This window comes from Streptopelia decaocto (genome assembly GCF_964273445.1).
Source record: "Streptopelia decaocto genome assembly, chromosome: 2".
Classification (NCBI taxonomy): domain Eukaryota; kingdom Metazoa; phylum Chordata; class Aves; order Columbiformes; family Columbidae; genus Streptopelia; species Streptopelia decaocto.
Genome location: NC_138655.1, coordinates 84,223,907 through 84,245,331, shown reverse-complemented (window position 1 = coordinate 84,245,331; position 21,425 = coordinate 84,223,907).

Genomic DNA, 21,425 nt, shown 5'->3' with positions numbered 1-21,425 from the left:
AGCGAAAATAATAAAAGTGGTGATGTCAGTGTCAGCAATCAAACTGCCCAGAGAAGCATTATTTCACTGCTGTAAATCATGTTACACCATGGCTTTGATTAACAATGAGACAACTTCTCCACAGGTTCAGGCTTCTACTTGCATATTAGGACAAAAGTGTGCTATTTGTAGACCAGAGAGGGGAACTGGTTTCAAGAAACCCAGTTTAATGTCTTTATTTGTCTATCTTTATTGGAAAAAGAAAAATTATTTTCTTGGTTATATTCAACGTTTGTTTGGGTTGGGTTTTGGTTTGTTGTTGTTGTTGTTTTTCATTGTTTGTTTGTTTGGTTTTCCCCCAATGGTCTTTACAGTGGAGTCAGGGAGATTGTTAAAATGTATCTGTTTGGAAATACCTCAGAAGGTACAGTTGTATATGTGTAATGGTAAATATGTTCTGTAAATTCTAATTAATTTGGATACATGCCTGTTCATGAATGACAGTTTTAGTGCTTTGTTTAGGAAATGTTGATCTTACTGCAGATGTACAGAGAAACTGTGTGCTGCTTGTGTAATAGATAATTACATCAATCAGCTTCATATTTGTTATTACCAGAGAAGTTACAGGTTGTCTGGAGTTGCTGTGTATATCTCAGCTGCCTGTTTATAAATGCCGGATAGATCTAGAAAGTTCTAGAAATCTGTCTGGACAAAGGAAGACATTCAGAAAACTTCAACAGTCCTTCCATTCATGATTAACCATGAGTAACATTGAAAGCCATATAAAATAGTGGGTACACTGTTCTTAAGAAACAGCAAACTAACTTTGCAGGAAAGCACTGCTAAGAATTTGTATCCATACAGGACTGTTTAAGGATGAATTTCAGATCGAAGGCCATACGAGATTATTGTCTCAAAAAACAAAACAAGCAAACAAAAAAACCCTTGACAAATATTTGAAAACAGTTTTTAAACTTCCTAATTTTGAGGTCAACCTCATGATCTGTAGACAGTCTGAGTCATGACATTTTTTCAACCTGTGGGACTGATAGCTCTACAACTCTTGTGTGAGTTATAAGTTTCTACGCCATCAAAAAAGGAGTGTTTATTACTCTCACATGCTCACGAACTTTGCTCACTGCCTTTCTAAAATAAAATAGCAATATACTCCTTTTTCTTAGTGCTGTTCAATCCCACCTCCATTTCAGGAGTCAAAATGGAAAAAAAAATATTTTTACATCATACAGGAGCTACTATAGACAAATTAACATCATTAATTTTCTCCTGGTACACTGAAAATCCATGAACACCAACAGGATACTGGTCAGACTCTGAGATAATACAATACACAAAAACCATAAACATAAGCATAAACTAAATAAGCTTTTAAATAACTTCCTAATATTATATATTAGATTCAACAACCATCTGCTGTCTTCTTAATCACTTGACCTGATTGCAAGGTGGTTTTTTAGCGTAAGTTTCAAAGTGATAGTCAGGTAGATGTGGTTATCAAGAAAAAACATCTGTTTCATAAAATAAATAAATAAATATAAAGTTAAACAATTAAAGCAGTGATGTACTTTCAGGATTTGCATGGAGTCCCTCATTAAAACTCCACAAACTAAATTGAGGTATGATTACACTTTATTTTCATGCTTCTGATGAAGCTTATTTGTTTTCTGGCTACTGTTAAATCATTCCTGTAGTATCCCTACAGGCAGCTTAGCCAAAGAAAATACTTTTCACTAGTCTGCTACCATAGACACAAGAAGGAATGGTTTTCTTTAGGGACTAGTAGGAAAAAAAATGCCGCATAGATATCTAAATATCCGTATGGCAAAAAGTACTGAAGAATGTCCTTGCTTACCTCTACTAATATCACCTATGTTATTTATCCTACGGTGTAATTAAGTGTGCAGTGAGAAATGGCAAATGTTTTTAGTACACATTTGTTGCCCTGCCCTGATATCTTCCTTCTTAATGAAGTGGCTGTAAGAAAGTATTATTTTAGAAGAAGAAACAGCTATCCCTCACAGTCCCTTTTTCATCTAGCCCTGCAGAGCATGTGATTACATGGCAGTGACATTCCTAGGCACAAAGTTATCATAAAGCAACATGTCTAATGTCAGATAATAATTCTGGCTTTTTTTTTTTTTGGTATGACAGTCCTCATAATGCCTCTGATGCAGTCATGTTCATTTTTATTATTTGAATGTATAACTTTTAAGGTCCATAATAAAGCATATTTTCCAAGGGGGAATATGTTATCATTTTCCATGGGCTATATTACATAAACTATATTCAGACATATTTATTTATTTATTCCTAGTTTTAGGTTTTATCTATTCTTCATTAATCCTTTTATGGTTCTTTTCTACCACAGCACATTGAGAAAATGTTTTTGCTGAGCAATCTAGAGAGGCACACTGATCATTCTTTTGATATGTTTCAAATTCAATATGTGAATGTCATGGTTTTCTGTTTTGTTTTGTTTTGTTTTTTTCCACTCCACTGGATGCTTTCTTGCATTTATGTATGGCAAAATTCACATGCCAGCACTCTGTCCATTTCTCCTGCTTTACTGGATCCAGTAACATCTTCTGGTTTCTATTAAATGGTATGCATACCAGCCAATTTTCATTAGAGAAACCAATTTCATTGTATCTTAGTGCAAAAATAATTGCAGTCTTTGACCGTGAATTTTAGATCATTGTAAATGGGCTTAAGCACATCTTTATTAATCAAGATAGGAACCATTACAATCAACACATTTTTGTAAATGAGAAATAAATCTGTTTATTCCTGTAGCATAAAAATCTATGCTCTGGGATTCTATGAACTCTTAGAAAGCATTTTCTGTGTCCTGCTGTTTGTGGAAGAATTTTCCCTGCAAAAAGGTGTCAAGATGCTTGAAGAAGTGGTAGTCAGTTGGTGAATACGGGGGAAGATGTAAAACATCATAGCCCATTTTGTTCAACTTTTGAAGTGTTGGTTATACAACGTACTGTTGTGCGTTGTTGTGGAGAAGAATTGGGCCTTTTCTGTTGATTAACGCCAGCTGCAGGGGTTGCAGTTTTCAGTCCATCTCATCCATTTGCTGAGTATACATCTCAGATGTAACGGTTTTGCCAGGATTCAGAAAGCTGTAGTGGATGAAACCAACAGCAGACCACTGAACAGTGACCATCATCTTTTTTTGGTGCAGGTTCTGCTTTGGAAAGTGTTTTGGAGGTTCTTCTTGTTCCAGCCACTGAGCTTATCATCACTGGGTGTCGTATAAAATCCACTTTTCATCACACATCACAATCCTACTGAGAAATGGTTTCTTGTTGTTGTGTAGAACAAGAGGACACTTCAAAACTATGATTTTTTTTTTTTTTTTTAATTTTTGGTCAGATCATGAGGCACAGACTTATCAAGCTTTTCCACCTTTCCAATTTGCTTCAAATGCCGAACAGCAGAATGGTCAATGTGGAGCTCTTTGGCAACTTCCTATGTAGTTGTAAGAGGATCAGCTTTGATGATTGCTCTCCATTGGTCATTGTCGACTTCTGATGGCCAACCACTATGTTCCTTATCATCAAGGCTTTCACCTCCTTTGCACAATGTCTTGAACCACCACTGCACTGTACATTTGTCAGCAGTTCTTGGGCCAAATGCATTGTTGATGTTGTGAGTTGTCTCCACTGCTTTACAACCCATTTTGAACTTGAAAAAGAAAATCTCTCAAATATGCTTTTTGTCTGACATCATTTCCATAGTCTAAAATAAATATAAAATAAACAGCAAGTAATAAGTCAGTAGCAAAAAAATAAGGTGAAAAAGCACATTAAAATTATGTATAACATAACCACATCTAAGAAAGTATTCCAATATCAAACAGCAAATTTCAACAATGCAAAAGCTGCAATTACTTTTGCACCAACCTAATAATTTCCTGATGATGTCACTGAATTATAGCATACATGTGTTTTCATATTATGTCCGCATTTATGTGAACTCTTTTGTATCAATATAATTCCACTCAGCTGCATCATTACAGCACTGTGAAAAAGTTCAAGGACTCAGTGTCTATTCTCTAACTGATGGGGTTTTGTTCTCTATTTTACTAGGTGATTTTGAAACCAGAGTTCTTTCTTTTTATTATTTGTAGAAACAAATACAAGGTAGAGAACAAAGAATGATTTTGGAATAGTAAAGAAGAATTCTTCCAGCTTATTGTCTGTCTTGCCAAGGATGAAATGTCATGCTTATTTTCGGCTGTACCACTGTGCTTGGGAATGTTTAACAAGCTAAGCACATAACTTTGGACACCATTGCCCAAGGAAGAAAACTTCAGGTACCAACCATGTAATTGGAAACCACTTTTTTTCTATAGTTTTTTGTTTGTTCTTTTGTTTGTTTGTTTTTTTAAATCATACTCAAATTGCCAATGAATCAGTGAGTGACTAATGAAAAAAGTAGATACTCTTGAACTGGAGGCCAGAAAACTGTCACAGATTCAGAAATCAAGATATTTCTAGAATTAAAGGCACATGACATAATCTGTATGCTTTCTAAAAGTTTGTGTGTTAAGAAAAGCTTTTTATTGATCACTGATTAGTTTACAGCTTAGGTGGTAGGCATATCACAAAACTAACTTATACTGGGAAGATAACATTTCTTCAGAAGATTCATGGTTTCAGGCTACACAGGATAAAAAGTGTATATGCTATCTTTAGTCTTGAAAAATCTTTACATTGCCAGTAAAGAAACTAAGTTTAGCTATTGGGAATAAAGGGAAGATTCTACCTTATCTAAGTTTCCATTTCATCTGTCATATTTCAGACTCATCACATTTTTCTTAACAAAAGGTACCCACCACTCCTCTGTGTACTGGAAAAAAAAAAAAGTTAGTTAGTCATTGGTGTTTGTACAGTGTATCCCCATGAGTGTAAAGGTATGTGTCTTCTTGTTCTATATGGCATGTGTGAGATACCAGACAATTGCTGCCATGGTTACAGTACTACTCACTGGCTCCATTTTTCTGAATATTGTCTGTATTGTCTGCCTGCGTTTTGTAGTTGTAAGTAGAGTGTTACTGTTACGGTGCTTATGCAAGATAGTGAATGGCACATAGCAATTGTGCTGCTATGTAAAGAATATTTTGAGTATGTCTATGGCTTAGAAGAAAACATCTTAGTTGTTTAATGCAGAGGGAGCTCTTTTATTCCATCTTTGAAGACATCCCACTAAATAAAGCACACATTTCCACTCACTGTCAGAAAAATACATAGGAAGTAGGTCTCCATGCGTCTTCTAGAGAAAAAAAAAAAAAAAAAAAAAATCAATACTACACAAGATTTGGGTACATTGTGGTTTGAACATGAAAAACATCTGCTTTTTTAACTTGTGCAATTTTGATTAAAGCTGATTGTGTCTGGGTAGCCATGGTGCAGGCTTGACCTAAACCCAACAAAAACAAACTGAAAACCTTTGTGGATATCAACAGACCCTGGAACAACGCCAAATATCAGACAAATCCGTACTTACTTATTCTAATTTGGATAGGTAGATGGAGTTTTCCAACAGCATGTAGCCTCTCTAGTGCAGGTAACAGCCATGAGCAAAGCATGCATGGACTGGCTACAGTCCTACATACCAATAGAAGACCTGTATAATATTTCCTGATATTAATTCTCAGGCTCTGTCTATTGTCCTGCTTTTGTTAAAAACAAGACCGGTTTCTCTTTTAGTTAATCTTCCTTTCAGCTAAGTTCTTCTAAGTAACTGCACTTTTCTGAATTTTTGCCTGCACGTTCTTCGGATACTGTGCTCCAAAGACTGATTAGATGACCGATGGAATGCTGAAGAAGCTCATGTTTAGGTTTATTGCTATGACAGCCAAGAAGACTGATAAGATTCCACACATCCCATAATTGAGAGGGGCATGTTTACAGGAGGGGTGGACAGGACAGGTGACTAAAACTGACCAACTGAGTATTCCATCCCATCTAAGTCATACATCCTATATAAGAGGGAGATCATGTGGGTCTCACTCTCTTTGACCATGGCTGGCATCTAGAGAGAACCCTGACTGTCTGCCTGCCATCCTAGGCCTGAAATCCCTGCACCCAGTTCCAGTTTGCTGTGAAGTCCCGCCCAGGACTTCTGGGTGCCTGCCCCACAGCTGCTGGATCCATGCTAGCTCCACCCACCCATCTCCATGGCTGCTGGAGACACATCAGCTCCGCAGGAGGGGTTAAATGCTGCTCTACCCTGGGACATTCAATATTGGTTTTGTATATTTTCTCTATTTATTAGTAGCATTAAAACTAATTAGTAGCCCATAAAAGTTTTTCCAACCCTACAAGTCTAAGCCTCTCTTCCTTCCTCCTTATCTTCCTTATCATCTTTCTTATCTAAAGGAGAGGGTGGGGGGATGTGAAGGGGGTAACAGAGAGCATCCACCATGGTTTATTGTCACCTTGCTTCAAACCTTGACACCATAGAGCTGAGGGCTTTGGAAGCTCCACATATTAGACATCCCACAAGAAAGGCAGAGTCTTAATATGTTAGAGAGCTGTCCTGATTTTGTTAAAAAACAGGTTCCCTTTTAGTGAATTTGCCTGTCAGCTAAAGCCTTCTTATTAGCTGCTTTCCTGAAAGCCAGATACATGTTTTGGTAGACATAAAAATGGTATGCAAGGTCGCTGGACTGATAAGGATGGATGTACATCTCGCGAGAGGGGGAACAAGAAACAGGTGACCAAAAACTGACCATCCTATTCATGTGATACTTCATATAAAAGTGGGAGATAACGAGGATCTCGTCCCTTTTTTTCTTATGGCCGACATTAGGAGAGGACCTTGTAAGTCATCCCTGCGAACTGAGGCCTAGTGACAGACTGAATCCAGCTTCGGTTGGCTTCAGAGTCCAGTTGAGGACTTCGGGTGCCAGCTCTATATCTGCCGAAGCAGTTGCCTGGACTTTCAAGATTGGTTTTGTATACTTTATATTATTTTCTCTATTTTTATTAGTAGCATTAGTAAAACCTTTTTTAATTTTTGCCAACTCTCTTCTCTCTGTCCTTCTTTCCCTCCCAATCACCTGTCCTTAGTGGGAGGTGGGGAGAGGGAGGGGATGAAGGGGAAAAGGGAGGGAGAGAGGGCTAACAATCCATCTGCCACGGTTTTAGTGTCACCCTGCAATCAAACCTCAACAAGAGCATACAACTAAAGAACAGGATTTCTGTACAAATAAATCTGTTGAATATATAAATCTATAATGGAACTGTACAACTGAAAAGGTGTATTTGCTGTACAAGGTGTACAAAAACACATTTGCTAATGTATTTAATTTAATCTAGGTATAATCCTCTTAGTCAGTTCTCCCTGTGGATGCTTTCCTTCTATTCTTATTTTTTTTTTTCTTCCTCATGGTGGGAACCAACTAAATTCTTGTCTATTTCTTCTTTCCTTTGAACTGAGAAAAGGAATCACTTCCTTTCAGAGGCAGACTATTACATTTTAAACCATACATTTCCTTCACTGAGTGCTTTATGCAGAAAAGCTGAGCCTGTGGGATAAGAAACAGATGGAAAAGAAGATTTGGTAAGCTGTTCCTGCCTTAACATTCAGTAGACATTCAGGCAATTTCTGATGAATTTGCACAGCTATAGAGAACAACATATATTATGATGTAAATGCCATCAATATGACATATGCTTAAAGTTCTGTGTATAAATAAATAAAGCATATTGAAAAGCTTGCGGCTTAACCCAGCTGTTTATTTCTCAGAGTGTATAAATGCCAAAGAAATAAGAAAAAAAAATCCCTTGCTTTCGCACTGTTTTCATATTGAGTTTGAGTCATAAAGCAATTAGTAATCCTAAATCAAGATTCCTAGCTGCATTCCGGTCAAGTCTCATAAGTGAATTTCTGCATTTGTGCTGAAAAAGATGCAGAATCTTTTACATCAAACTGACAGAAAATGACATCATCTTTCAAGATTGCATCCTGATTGAAAGAAGATATTTTTTGACAGGGTCTTTTGAGGAACAATTGATAATTCATGAATGAACTGATATAGCTATTTGATACCTTATTGGGTTCTTAGAGACAGGTTTTTTTGCAAGTGATTCAGTGACCTAAAAAAAAAAAAAAAAAAAAAAAAAAAAAGGAGTTATTGCAGTAGAAATTAAGGAATTGCTATTATTTGCTAGGAATTACATAGCAATTCATAGCAAATGACAAAGCACACCCATTACAAGAGTCATCTGCTGTTGTTAAAAACTGATGCAACTGAGGACTAACATCCCCAGAGTCTGTGGTGCAGCACCCGGAGACCAGTAAAGGCAGTAAAGGCAGTAGCCTGCCTTCCCATTCAGCTTGCATTTCACTGCCCCTTTGATCAGCAGTGCAAATTTATGCAAAATTAAAGTGGGCAGTAGTCACGGCCTATTTTTAGGATACTGGTGATATTTCATACTGGAGTCTCAGAGCAGCTTGGATTATTTGCTCTCAAATGGTGGTTGAAAAGAATGGGTTTCTCACAAAAATGATCTATACAAGGTTGATGCCAATTGCGTTCAACTACCCACAGGATAACTCTTCCTATTCTAAGTTTTTACTACTTAGGACCACACGAGCTGTAGCAAATGCAAGACCAAAGCTGATGTGGATTCATACTAAGAGATTACAGTTCTGACTCTTTCTTTCCTCCCTTATTGATATAATATTATAGATACCAATTTATATTCATCTCCGCCTAGCACTAAGCTCTTACAGCTCTAAAATCCTTAGTGGAATCTGTCAGCATGTCTCCTGAAAGAGTAAAAAGAAACTGAGTACTTTGGTATCTGAGATGAAACACACCACATTTTCCTGGCTATTTATAAATATTTGCATGTTTCTTGTATCTGTTTTACAAGCAGCCACCGCCTATTTTCTGTATAGAAAATGTCAGCTGATGACATGTTTTAAAGCAAGAAATGTTTGGAGATACAGAAATCCAAAACTAGGTATTTCAAAAGAGAATAATAAAATGTTAGCCTTATTTAGAGAAGAATCAGCAACACAGGATGTTTTAGTTTAGAAATCTTTGACAAATGCCTTGTAACCATAGAAATTATTTTGGAGACAGCAGGAGTAGCTAAAATAGATTAAATTAATGTACTAGGCTCACTTTCACACAGCATGTTTCACTGTAATTGATTGCACTATAGCCAAACTTAAATTACTAATATCAGTGCAGATAGAAGTAAATGAATATTTAATGAAATCCCTTTGTGTAGTTGTGATAACTTAACCTATTTGAACAAGCTATAATTTGTGATAATCATTTAATTTTTTCTTTTTTTTTTTTACTACCTGGAACACTTTGTTGTGGAACTGACAAATATGAAAAGAGTAAGACAAAATAATTTAACAACAGATAAAAAAAATAATTATGTAAACTTGTATTTATTATTTACTTATAAGGTTTCAGTAACATACTTGATTTGAAAAATAGGTGTCACCTGACTAATACTTTAAGCTTCGTCTTTCAGCTACACAGGATCTTTAAATAGATTAGTTTTAGAAGAAACAAACCCTCAAACCAATATCCATTTGGTTTCAATTGTAAAATGGGGAAGAATTAGTCAATATAAACCTGTAATTGTGATTAATACTTATAGCTGAGCAAAAATCTATGATTCTAGAGAATACAGAAGCTTTTATTTTCAGGTAGCCTTAATAGAATAAATCCATATCTGTCCCATGTTATAATTAGAGTTAAAATAATCAATAAAATAAATGATTTTTGAGAGGGTAGGTCTAGTGTTCAATCATGAAAGGAAAACTGGAACACAATAGAGGAAAATCTAAGTAGCTGACAAATGTAAAAAGGCTCTTATTGAAAACCCTTAATGGATATACTTAATTGTGTGAAAGTAACAAAGTTAAAAGTAAATAACTTTTATATCTTTAGATTGGATATTAGGAAAAACTTCTTCACTGAAAGGGTTATCAGGCATTGGAACAGGCTGCCTAGAGAAGTGGTTGGGTTGCCATTCCTGGAGGTGTTTAAAAGAAGCATAGATGAGGTTCTTATGGGCATGACTTAGTCATGGATGTCACAGTACTAGATTAACATTTGGACTCAAGGATCTTAGAGGTCTTTTCCAACTAAAATGATTCTGTGATTCCATGAAAAAGTTAGAACATTTGTGTACTGCCAGCTGCCAGTTGTGTAACACCCCCACTACTGTGTTTGCTCAGCTATAAGTATTAATCACAATTACCTTGCAATTGTGTACCAGAGAACAAAAGTAAAAAATGAGCATTTCTCTTTGCAAAAAGTTACTGAAAATTTAACATACTGGATAAAATAGTTGAAGTCAATGCCAAAAGAAGTTTCTGTTTTTAACAGCAGGTGTAGGATTTCATTCCTAAGTTTATGAGCTGCAATATTACAGACTCATAGAGTCACTGCTATTGGAAGGGACCTCTGGAGATTGTCTAGTCCAACAGCAGGGGGTTGTGCTCAAGTAGAATCAGATAAAGCAGGTTGTCTGGGATCTTGGCACTGAGCTTTGAATACTTCCAAAAATGAAGACTCCACAACCTCTCTGCATAACCTGTTCTAGTGTTTAGTTATTCCCATAGTTAAAAAAAAAAAAAAAAAAAAGGTGTGGAATTTCATGTGTTTGAGCTTGTACCCGTTGCCTCTTCTCTGTTCACTGGGTATCACTGAGAAAAATCTGGCTCCTTCTTCTTTGTTCCCTTCCACCTGGTATGTATACACAATAATAAGATCTCCCATAACCTGTTGTCCAGGCTGAACAGTCCCAGCTCTTTCATCCTCTCGTTGTATGAAAAATGCTCCAGTGCCTTGATTACCCTTGTATGCCTTCAAAAGTTAGACTGAGAGACAGAATGTAAGGGTTCTGAGTCCCTGAGACTGGAGTTGAAACATGAGAGTGTTCGAAATTTGCCAGGGATTAACTGATTCTTTCTGATGTTTAAACCTGAACATATTTATTGTCCTGGTCATAAATTTGTGGTTCAGATGACACATCCCAGACAGTCACATAGTAGAAAATAAATTGAAGTACAACTGCTTATGTATAGTTGTTTACATAGTCCGTGGTCTACCTGCAGTGAGACATCCTGAAGAATTAGGTATTTGTAGCAACTCATAGGAGTTCCAGTTTGCCATGACCTAAACTGCCTTTGAGAATGCTTTTGATTCACCATCTCATCACCTCTCCTTATCCTGAATAAATATTTGAGGTCCATCAGGAGGTGTGGATTTCTGTGACAGGTACAGTACACCACCCCATCCTTTCTGAGCAAACCCTGCACAGTGACACCCCTCATGGAGGAACAGAAAAGGCAAGGCCCTGTGGTTGGCTGACAGGTCCCTTGGTCAATGAAACACCTTGGTTGAGAGAAGCTTATGGACCACTGACAATATTTGATCACAGGTCAGATTTCAACCTAAGGTTATAAATGGAGGCTGCCAGAGACCTCATTTTGAGTTGGTCTTCCTCGGAGCAATGGGTCTGCAGTTTGAGTCTCTCCCCTTAAAATCAGGACGTTGTCCAAGAAAACTCCTTGAGCTTAAGTGCCCTCACCCTTTTGGTGAGCAATTATATCTTCTTGACTGCCCTTGAGCACCCTTCCCTATTGGTAGGCAGTTCTGGGTATCCTTGAGATTCCTCTTTGTGAGTGTGTTAGTGTGTGCTTTGAATCATCACTCCAGAGCTTTGGGAATTCTGCAAGTCCTGAGTGTTGTTTGTGTAGTAATTAGTTCCAAACCTGTGATTATAATGTTCTTGGAGAGCTGAGTGATTTCAATAAATGTTGTTTCTAGTTTGGTTTTGTGCTGAGCTATTTTAGTTAGAATAAAGTTTACTTTGAGTTTGTTATCAGTCTGGTTTGGTTATGGGGTGCTTCTGTGACAATTTAATAATATCTTTCAGTGCCTTTTAATGTCTTTGGAGGTTGAATATTTTTAAGGTCATTTTGTGCCATTAGCTCTGTGCTGTTTAACTCTGTGTAAACTTTGATAATGTATAGTCAGCTGCAGTTTCATCTGAGCACAGTTAAGTAAAGTCAAATGCTTTGGTTGCACCTAGTTGAAGAGCCAGGAGGGTGGACAGAAGGAGGAGGGAGAAAGGTACTGAGGTCTCCGCTTGTTATGGGCTTGGAGCATAACTGGACTGTGCAACAGCTGGAAGTGGAGCTCTGAAGTATACTTGTGTTTCTTGTTTTAATACTTATTATCTTGATTTCATATTCTTTAAATATTTTGAGAATACTTTTGAAACATTTGTGACAAATAGTCTGTCTTTGGAGTTTTTAAATATGTTTTAATGTATGCTGTAAATGATCAAGGAATTCTCTAAAATTGACAGAAAAAAGTACAAGGCTCATAATGGAAAATTGCTTCCTCTTAAACCACACAGTGAATGTTTTTTCATCAAATACAGTTTCCATAATTAATTAAAAAAAACCCACCACCACCACCAACAACAACAAAACCTTCAGTAGTTTGACACATATCTGGGTGACAACTTGCAAATAAGTTTGAGTGGTAAATACTCTCACCAAAAAAAATGAATGCAAGTCTGTACTTTTGTGTTGGTTTGACTGAAAGTGAGTTAATTTTCCTCATGCAGTTAGAAATCTTTCTTTTTTGTAGCTCACATGGTCATTGTTTGGATTTAGTTTGAGAACAAGTAGATAACACCTGAGGACAGAGTTAATGTTTTTAATTGCTGTTGTCTGGGAGCCAAGGCCTCTGAGCTCTCTGCCCACAGGTGTGAGGCAGCTGAGAAGGGGGGCATAGATGGGGCAGACCTTGACTGACATCCGGACTGATCAATAAGAATTAGTGTAATGCTTCATATTTAAGGAAAGTCAGAACCAGGACAGAGTTCTCTTTGGGGGAATTCTTTTTGGCACTTTCTTTAGTCTGGCCTTTTGTCATCCTGCCATGTCTGCCTTTTTCTTTCTTCTCTCTCCAGGATCTGCTGTTCAGGACCAAGGTGTTGCATCCTGGGACTTGCTGCTCAGTGCAGATGAAGTTCATGAGGAAATGCACTAAGTATCTTGTATTTTATATTCTATTTCCATTTGATATGTATTATTTTGTTATTTTATTAAACTGTGTTTATCTTAATCCATGCGTTTCTCTCTTCCCTTTTAATTCTCTTCCCTATTCAGGGGTGGGAGCTGAGAATGGGTGAGAGTGTGGCTATTGAGGTTGTATTGCTAGCTTGGCTTAAACTAGAAAAACCTTGAAAAGTATATCTGTGTTCTTTTTGATGAAGGGAAATTAATAAAAACAAAGACAAAAAGCACTTTAACTAATAGAAATTCCTGTTATAGTGATGATCTGTGTAAGTATAGGCTATTTTCTGTAAACTGTAAGCAGAAACCAGAAAACACAGGATATAAATGCTGTGGTTTGTAGCCAATTGTCTCCAGCTTCTCATGAAAGTATTATCTAAAGAAAATTGTTAATTTCAGGCTATGTTTCCACAAATACTTAACCATCTTATTTAAAAAGTGTTCCTACAAATACGAAAATTAAAATGGGCTCTATCAAGGAGGCAAGGCAGAATTTTAATTTGAAAGGTATTGATTTAATACTAAAAATATCAAAATACTGTAAACAATTTTCCCTTTTCAAGGAAATCCTAACTCATCAGCTGTAATCCTAGAAGTATAAAGGCTGGATCGATTTTGCTACCTAAAGCTTTCTACTATATGCAAATGAACATAGCTTCAAATTCTTGTATGTCAGGGTTTCCGCCTCCATACAATGTTGACATAAGAAAGGAATGAGATATAATATCATATAAATATATTTTATACATTTAATATGCATTTAGCTTGTACACATAGGTTTTGTTTTACCGTAAATTAAAACTCAAATGGAAAATGAAGTCATCGTATTCCTTCTGCTAAGTAGTAACTTTGCATATAAAAAAAAGTCAAAACTTCTGTGCAATTTTTTGGTCTGCTTAATTAACCATGAAAGGTAAACAGAATGAATCAACCTTTATCTTTCAAAAATATGGCTGTTTTAAAGCTCTATGACATTAAAAATGCATGTTTCTGTTAATTTTATTTTTTAAAGAAAATAATGCTTTTGTTTTGTTTTCCCTCCTGGTAGTCATAATCATGACACATTTTCTGACTTCTCAATTCAGAAAATCAATTATTCTGTAAATCCTGGGACCTTACTCTTTTGGCACAGACAGTTGTCCTGGTTTTGTTAAAAACAAGTTTCTCTTTTAGTGAATTTGCCTGTCAGCTAAAGCCTTCATATTAACTGCATTTTCCTGGAGAACCAGACACATGTTTTGGTAAAACTAGCAATGGAATGCCAACTTATTGATAAGCATGGATGGACATCTCACGAGAGGGGCAACGAGAAACCAGTGACCAAGAAACTGACCAACTGTGTATAACATTCCATTCACATGAATACTTCATATAAAAGTGGGAGATCACGAGGATCTCGTCCCTTTTCCCTTTTGCTTATGGCCAACATTAGGAGAGGACCTTGCTAGTCGTCCCTGCAAACTGAGGCCTAGTGAGAGACTGAATCCAGCTCTGGTTGGCTGCAGAGTCTAATCCAGGACTGTGGTTGCCAGCTCTGCAGTTGCTGAGACTTTCAAGATTGGTTTTGTATATTTTGTATTATTTTCTCTATTCTTATTAGTAGCATTAGTAAAACATCTTTAATTTTTGCCAGCTCTCTTGTGTCTGTCCTTCTTTCCCTCTCAATTGCCTGTCCTTAGTGGGAAGGGGGGAGAGGGAGGGGCAAAAGGAGGAAGTGAGTGGGAGAGGAGGTTAACAATACATCTGCCAGGGTTTTATTGTCACCCCGCAATCTAACCCTCGACAACAGTCAAAACTGCATCGTGCAGAGTGGAACTAACCAAACCAGCAGAATTATCTTTATAGGGAAAATTTGCCAGCTGGATGGTTAGTTCCAATCCAAATTGGAGTGGAAAGCTGAAATTTTAAAATATCTTATGAAAAAGAAAACAAAAATATTGAAGTAATTTCTTTACACATATAAAATATATATACTCATATGAAAATTGATATAATTTAGTATTATAATTTGTAAGAAAATTGATATAATTTAATACATTTATAATAACAAGTGAATTTGATACCAGAAATGAAATTACACTACCGTTTTAAACACATTAAAAGAACAATTATATTTTTTTTTTCAAAAACCTTGTTGAATGGAAAATATAATACAAATTGAGTCATTAGTGAAAAGCCATCTCAACTTTCTCATACAATCTTATTTTCACATGGGAAACCGGTCCATCCCTGCTACAGGGCAGGGGGGAAGTTTAAAGAAAATTAAACCTTATTTTCTACCTATGCATTTAGCTTCTGATCCAGCATTTCCTCAGAGTCCGGTCCCAGTGAGTGCCCTGGTCTTCCCCATACACAGGAACTGACACTGCAAATTATTCCAGCAGGTTATGAAGGGCAACCTGTTCAGATCTGCCTCATTTCACCAATCTACTGAAGACTTTTTCCACAAGCGAACAATAGAGATGGAAAGCTTTTTGCTCTAGAGTGTTCCCTGTTGGAGCCTTCAAGGTAGGTGACTTTCTTTCCCCTAAACATGGCAGTGCTTTATATCACAGTTTCACCTCTCCCTTGTAGATATCCTCTTCAGACAGAGAAGAGAGCTTACGGGCATAAAGGCGAAAGGAAAAAAAAAAAAAAAAAAGCTGATGAAGGCTGCTTTTATTTCTGAAACAGGGGGAATTGTTCTTCTAGGAAGAACGTGTAAATATTTCCCTCAGCAGAGTCTTCACAGCTCACCAAAGACAATGCATCAGAATGAGAGGAGTGGCATAATAAATCCTACTAGACTTTCTCTTTGCTGAAAGAAGGAACCTACACTTTTATCTGCATTAGGGGTATGTTTTCAAAGGGATGTTCAGGGATTTAGTTGGAGAATTTCCATTAGCATCAGTAGGAAAGAGGCTTTTTCTTTGTGGTCTGCTTTGAAAACAGACCTCTTTGTGGTATAGGAACATACACTGTTATATAAATAGTCTGTCTTTCTCTATCACTCTTTTTTTATTACAATAATAATTGCTAAACAAACAGACTTTTGATTATTATCTTCAAGGAAGATTTAGCTGGGCCCTTCAAGCAGGGTAAAATAACATACAATGTTAATTAGCGTCAGAGTGCCAAGCTTTTATAACAGTAACTATTAAAAGGTACTATAAAGTAGTATCTCTTGAATTCTGTATACTGCAAAAATTCCCTGTAAAAGATAAGATACTAATTAAAAAATGGGACAATAGAAGTAGTAGAAATTAAAATATTTTAAGCATCCTTTCTACATAGACAAAAGCTCCTTTTATATTGCAAATACCTTGTAATTAAAAATCAACATTTAATAATCATGTTATATGAAGCTGCTCTCACTGATATCAGCCTAGGGATAATTAACACTAGCTTAAAATGGATTTTTGTTCTTGGCCCTGTTAGCAGAAACAGAATGTACTTTCAAGCATTCAGATGGAATATTAAAATTTTGTTTGTCTCCCAAATGAATGTACAATTTTCCTGTTTTTGGCTGAGATGATAGAGTTACAGTATCACAGTATCACAGTATGTTTGGGATTGGAAGGGACCTCAAAAGATCATCTAGTCCAATCCCCCTGCTGGAGCAGGAACACCTAGGTGAGGTCGCACAGGAACATGTCCAGGCGGGTTTTGAATGTCTCCAGAGAAGGAGACTCCACAACTTCCCTGGGCAGCCTGTTCCAGTGCTCTGTCACCCTCACTGAGAAGAAGTTTCTTCTCAAATTTAAGTGGAACCTCTTGTGTTCCAGCTTGATCCCATTACCCCTTGTCCTATCATTGTTTGCCACTGAGAAGAGTCTGGCTCCATCCTCATGGCACTCACCCTTTATATATTTATAAACATTAATAAGGTCCCCCCTTAGTCTCCTCTTCTCCAAACTAAAGAGACCCAGCTCCCTCAGCCTTTCTTCATAAGGGAGGTGCTCCACTCCCTTAATCATCTTCGTTGCCCTACGCTGGACCCTCTCCAGCAGTTCCCTGTCCTTCTTGAATTGAGGGGCCCAGAACTGGACACAATATTCCAGATGTGGTCTCACCAGGGCAGAGTAGAGGGGAAGGAGGACCTCTCTCGATCTACTAACCACCCCCCTTCTAATACACCCCAGGATGCCATTGGCCTTCCTGGCCACAAAGGCAGAGTGCTGGCTCATGGTCATCCTGTTGTCCACCAGGACCCCCAGGTCCCTTTCCCCTACACTGCTCTCTAATATGTAATCTCCCAACCTATACTGGAACCTGGGGTTGTTCCTGCCCAGATGCAGGACTCTACACTTGTCCTTGTTAAATTTCATCAGGTTATTCCTTGCCCAGCTCTCCAGCCTGTCCAGGTCCCGCTGGATGGCAGCACAGCCCTCCGGCGTGTCAGCCACTCCTCCTAGCTTGGTGTCATCAGCAAACTTGCTGATAGTACACTCAATTCCCTCGTCCAAGTCATTAATGAATATATTGAATAATATTGGCCCCAGCACTGACCCTTGGGGCACTCCACTAGATACTGGCCTCCAACTAGACTCCGCACCATTGACTACCACTCTCTGGCTTCTCTCCCTAAGCCAGTTTGCAACCCACCTCACTACTCTATTGTCTAGACCACACCTCCTCAACTTAGCTGTGAGGATGCTGTGGGAGACTGTGTCAAAGGCTTTACTGAAGTCAAGGTAGACAACATCCACCGCTCTGCCACCATCCATCCACATTGTTACATTCTCATAAAAGGCTATGAGGTTGGTCAAGCATGACCTACCCTTGGTAAAGCCATGCTGACTGCCCCTAATAACCCTCTTATCCTTGATATGCCTTGAGATGGCACCAAGGACAAGCTGTTCCATTACTTTCCCAGGGACAGAGGTGAGGCTGACCGGTCTATAATTACCCGGGTCCTCCTTCTTGCCCTTTTTGAAGACTGGAGTGACATTTGCTTTCCTCCAATCCTCGGGCACCTCTCCCGTTTCCCAAGACTTGGCAAAGATGATGGAGAGCGGTCCAGCAATGACTTCAGCCAGCTCCCTCAGCACCCGCGGATGCATCCCATCTGGACCCATGGATTTATGAATGTCCAGACTATTTAATTGCTCCCTAACCCAGTCCTCATCGACTAAAGCAAACTCCTCCATTGACCTGGCTTCATCCGGGGTCTCAGGGGTACAGTTAATTTTCTTCCTAGTAGCTGGTATAGTGCTGTGTTTTGGATTTAGGATGAGAATAATGTTTATAACATTGTGACATTTTAGTTACTGCTGAGCAGTGCTTACATAGAGTCAAGGCATTTTTCTGCTTCTCACACTGCTCCACCAGCAAGTAGGCTGGGAGTGCACTAGAAGCTGGGAGGGGACACATCTGGAACAGGTGGCCCCAAATGACCAAATGAATATTCCATACCATATGACATCAGTCTCAGTATATAAACTAGGGAGGAAGCTGCCTGGGGGGCACTGCTCAGGGACAGGCTGGGCATTGGTTGTCAGGTAATGAGCAATTGCATTATGCATTACTTGTTTTGTATATTCTTTTAGTAGTAGTAGTAGTAATTTCCCTTCCTTTTCTGTCCTATTAAACTGTCCTTAACTCAATCCACAAGATCTGCATTTTTTCCCTGATTTTCTCCCCTATCTCACTGTGAAGGGGAAGTGAGCAAATGGCTGTGTGGTGTTTAGCTGCCTGGGAGTTTAAGCCACAACACTGATATATGGGTTTTTTTGTTCCAGAAAATTCTGCAGAAGGTCCACAAAAAGTATATTTTAAAGACAATAGAGACCTCACTGAGACGTCTCACTCAGAGACACCCTAGTCATCTATATCACCATGACCTGAAGTAAAAAGCTGGGAAAGAGGGGAGGTGCCAAATCATCATTGGTATCTGCCAGAGTCTGCTTTGCTCATGGTGACATGTTGTCTTATAAGCAAGAGCTTGTGACAGCATGTGGCATATAAAATATCTGCCATGCTGGAAATCCATATGCCAGAACATCCTGGGCTATTCCAGTAACTGTCAAGGGACTGTAACAGCAAGACCTAACACTTCAGCTAAGAGATTACAAAGTAGAATTCTCATATGTAAGTATTCTTTTTATTATACAGTGAGTTCTTACACAATTTCTAAAGACTTTTAATGGATTAATGGATGTATTTATTCCCCTCCCTGTCAGGGGAAGAAATGGCTAATGAATTGTAAAAAAAAAATAAATAAATAAATAAAAAAAAAAAGAATTGCAGCTGTAATTTGGGCAAAAGTATTTCTGAGTTCCTTTCTTTAATGACATGAGAGATATTTCCAAAACTATAACCAATTTAGGATGCAAAAATAAAAGCAAAAGTGTTTTAAAGGACGATTTTCATGTAAATACTTTTTCATACATTTCTTACTAAAAGATGAAGTAGTAAAGAATGACACAGTGATGTTTGTTATATTTTCCAGCATACCAAATCTCTTTTTGTGAATTAACTGATTCTTTATGACAAAATATCCAAGCAAAAACACAATAAGCACTCATACTTCAAAAGCTAAAAGAAAAAAGAAATCTCATAAAAGTTCTGTCACTGATACATGACAGGTGTAAATCACCTCCTATCACCAACCAAGTATTTAATTTCAAAATGTGTTTACAGCCATACACAGATGCAATTGAAAGGCTGAAACATTTAATTACATACTTGAGGTGGTATTTTTACTTAACAGAATGCGGTGACCAGTTTCAATTGACGTTCAGTACAGTCATTTCATCTTAATCCCCCAAGGGTTTCAGAGCTCTGTAAAATGAACAAACAAGAATACAAACACAAATGTTGAGTTTTCAAAATAAGAATTGTCAACATTTTTCACATTTAATGTTTCATAACATTTTCTGATTAGAATATCAGAAAACCCGTACCCTTTCTCACTCTTTCAAACTAATAAATTCTTGCCACTTAAGACTTCAAGGACTTAGGCTTCACTTCAAATAAAAGATAGTGAATGTGCCCTTGAAAATTTTAAACCAAATTCAGCTGAAAGAGAAAGGAAGAAAGGCAAGTCTAGGGGGAAAATCAGGAAATTTGGGAACTTTTCATAGTACTCAAAAGAAGCACTAAGGTTTGTAGTCAAACAAATAATCCAGGGTAAAATCTTTTACACATTAGCTTTTCCTCCAGAAGGCTTAATAGATTTGACTCTGTTTAGCTCAAAACCCTGTTCAAGCTTGCAGCATTTTATTCTGGATAGGAAACCAGTCCCTAATTGACGCCTTCCCTAAATTAGGCATTGAATTCTGAATGCAGCTAACTAATAAAAAATCAAAGTTTGGAAAATATTAGCTTCTGCTTCTCTAGCTCTTCAATCCTATTGTATACTTTAGGTTCAAAAGTCCTCTAAGTACTCGTTTCTGCCAGAGAAACCCTTAATTGATTCTTCTGGTATCTGGGAGAACCATGTCTGCTGTGACGTTCCCACCAATGTGCAGTGTGATGCATATGTCAATCCAAGGGTTTGAAGAGAGAAAAGGGTTGTGTTACGGCTTCCTAAGGCTTCCCTATTTCTTTTCTGTGACCATTGAGAAGCTGGATTTTCTTTAGTTCAAGACAAAAAAAAGTTCATTTGAGAATTCACAGAATGACAGCATGGTTGGGCTTGGAAGGGATCTCTGGAGATTACCTAGTCCAACCCACCTGCTAAAGCAGGTTCACTGAGCATGGAGAAAATAGATCTTCAAGTTAGTGTTCTGTTTAAACAGCTGTGAAGGATCAGAGTAGCTGTCTCATATAAGTCAAGTTTCAGACAAGGTTACCTGAGCTAGAACCCATAGGACATCCATGCAAGTGGTAGCTCATTTCAGACCATCATCTATAGGAAGCATATAGGGAGGGAATGCTATCTGAATTACACACACGGTGACTCCAGCCTCAAGGCTGGACAAGAGGACTGCTGAAGTTGGCCCTGTTAAAAATCCAAATTCCCCGATGTTTGCCACAGAAATTTGTTGCAGAGTAACCAGACACACAGTCTATGATGCTCAGCATGGGCATCTGCACTACTTGCATCCACAGGTCGAGCCCTGCCTGCTTATGTATTTCGTAAGATTTTTGTGATATTTACATTTATAAGATACTTCTCATTTTATTCTGTTTCTGTAGGGAAAAGTAATCCATCTCACATTACCTACTTTGTTAAAAAAAGCACAAACAAACAAACAAAACCAAGCCAAACCAAAAGAAGTTACAAGCAATTATTTGAAGACCTATATTCTGCTGGTAATTCTAGCATCAAATAATACAAATTATTCTAACAAATCCTTACTACATTAGAATTGCCAGCAGAAATATTGTACTGGAGCAGGGTGGTGATTTTTGGTTCA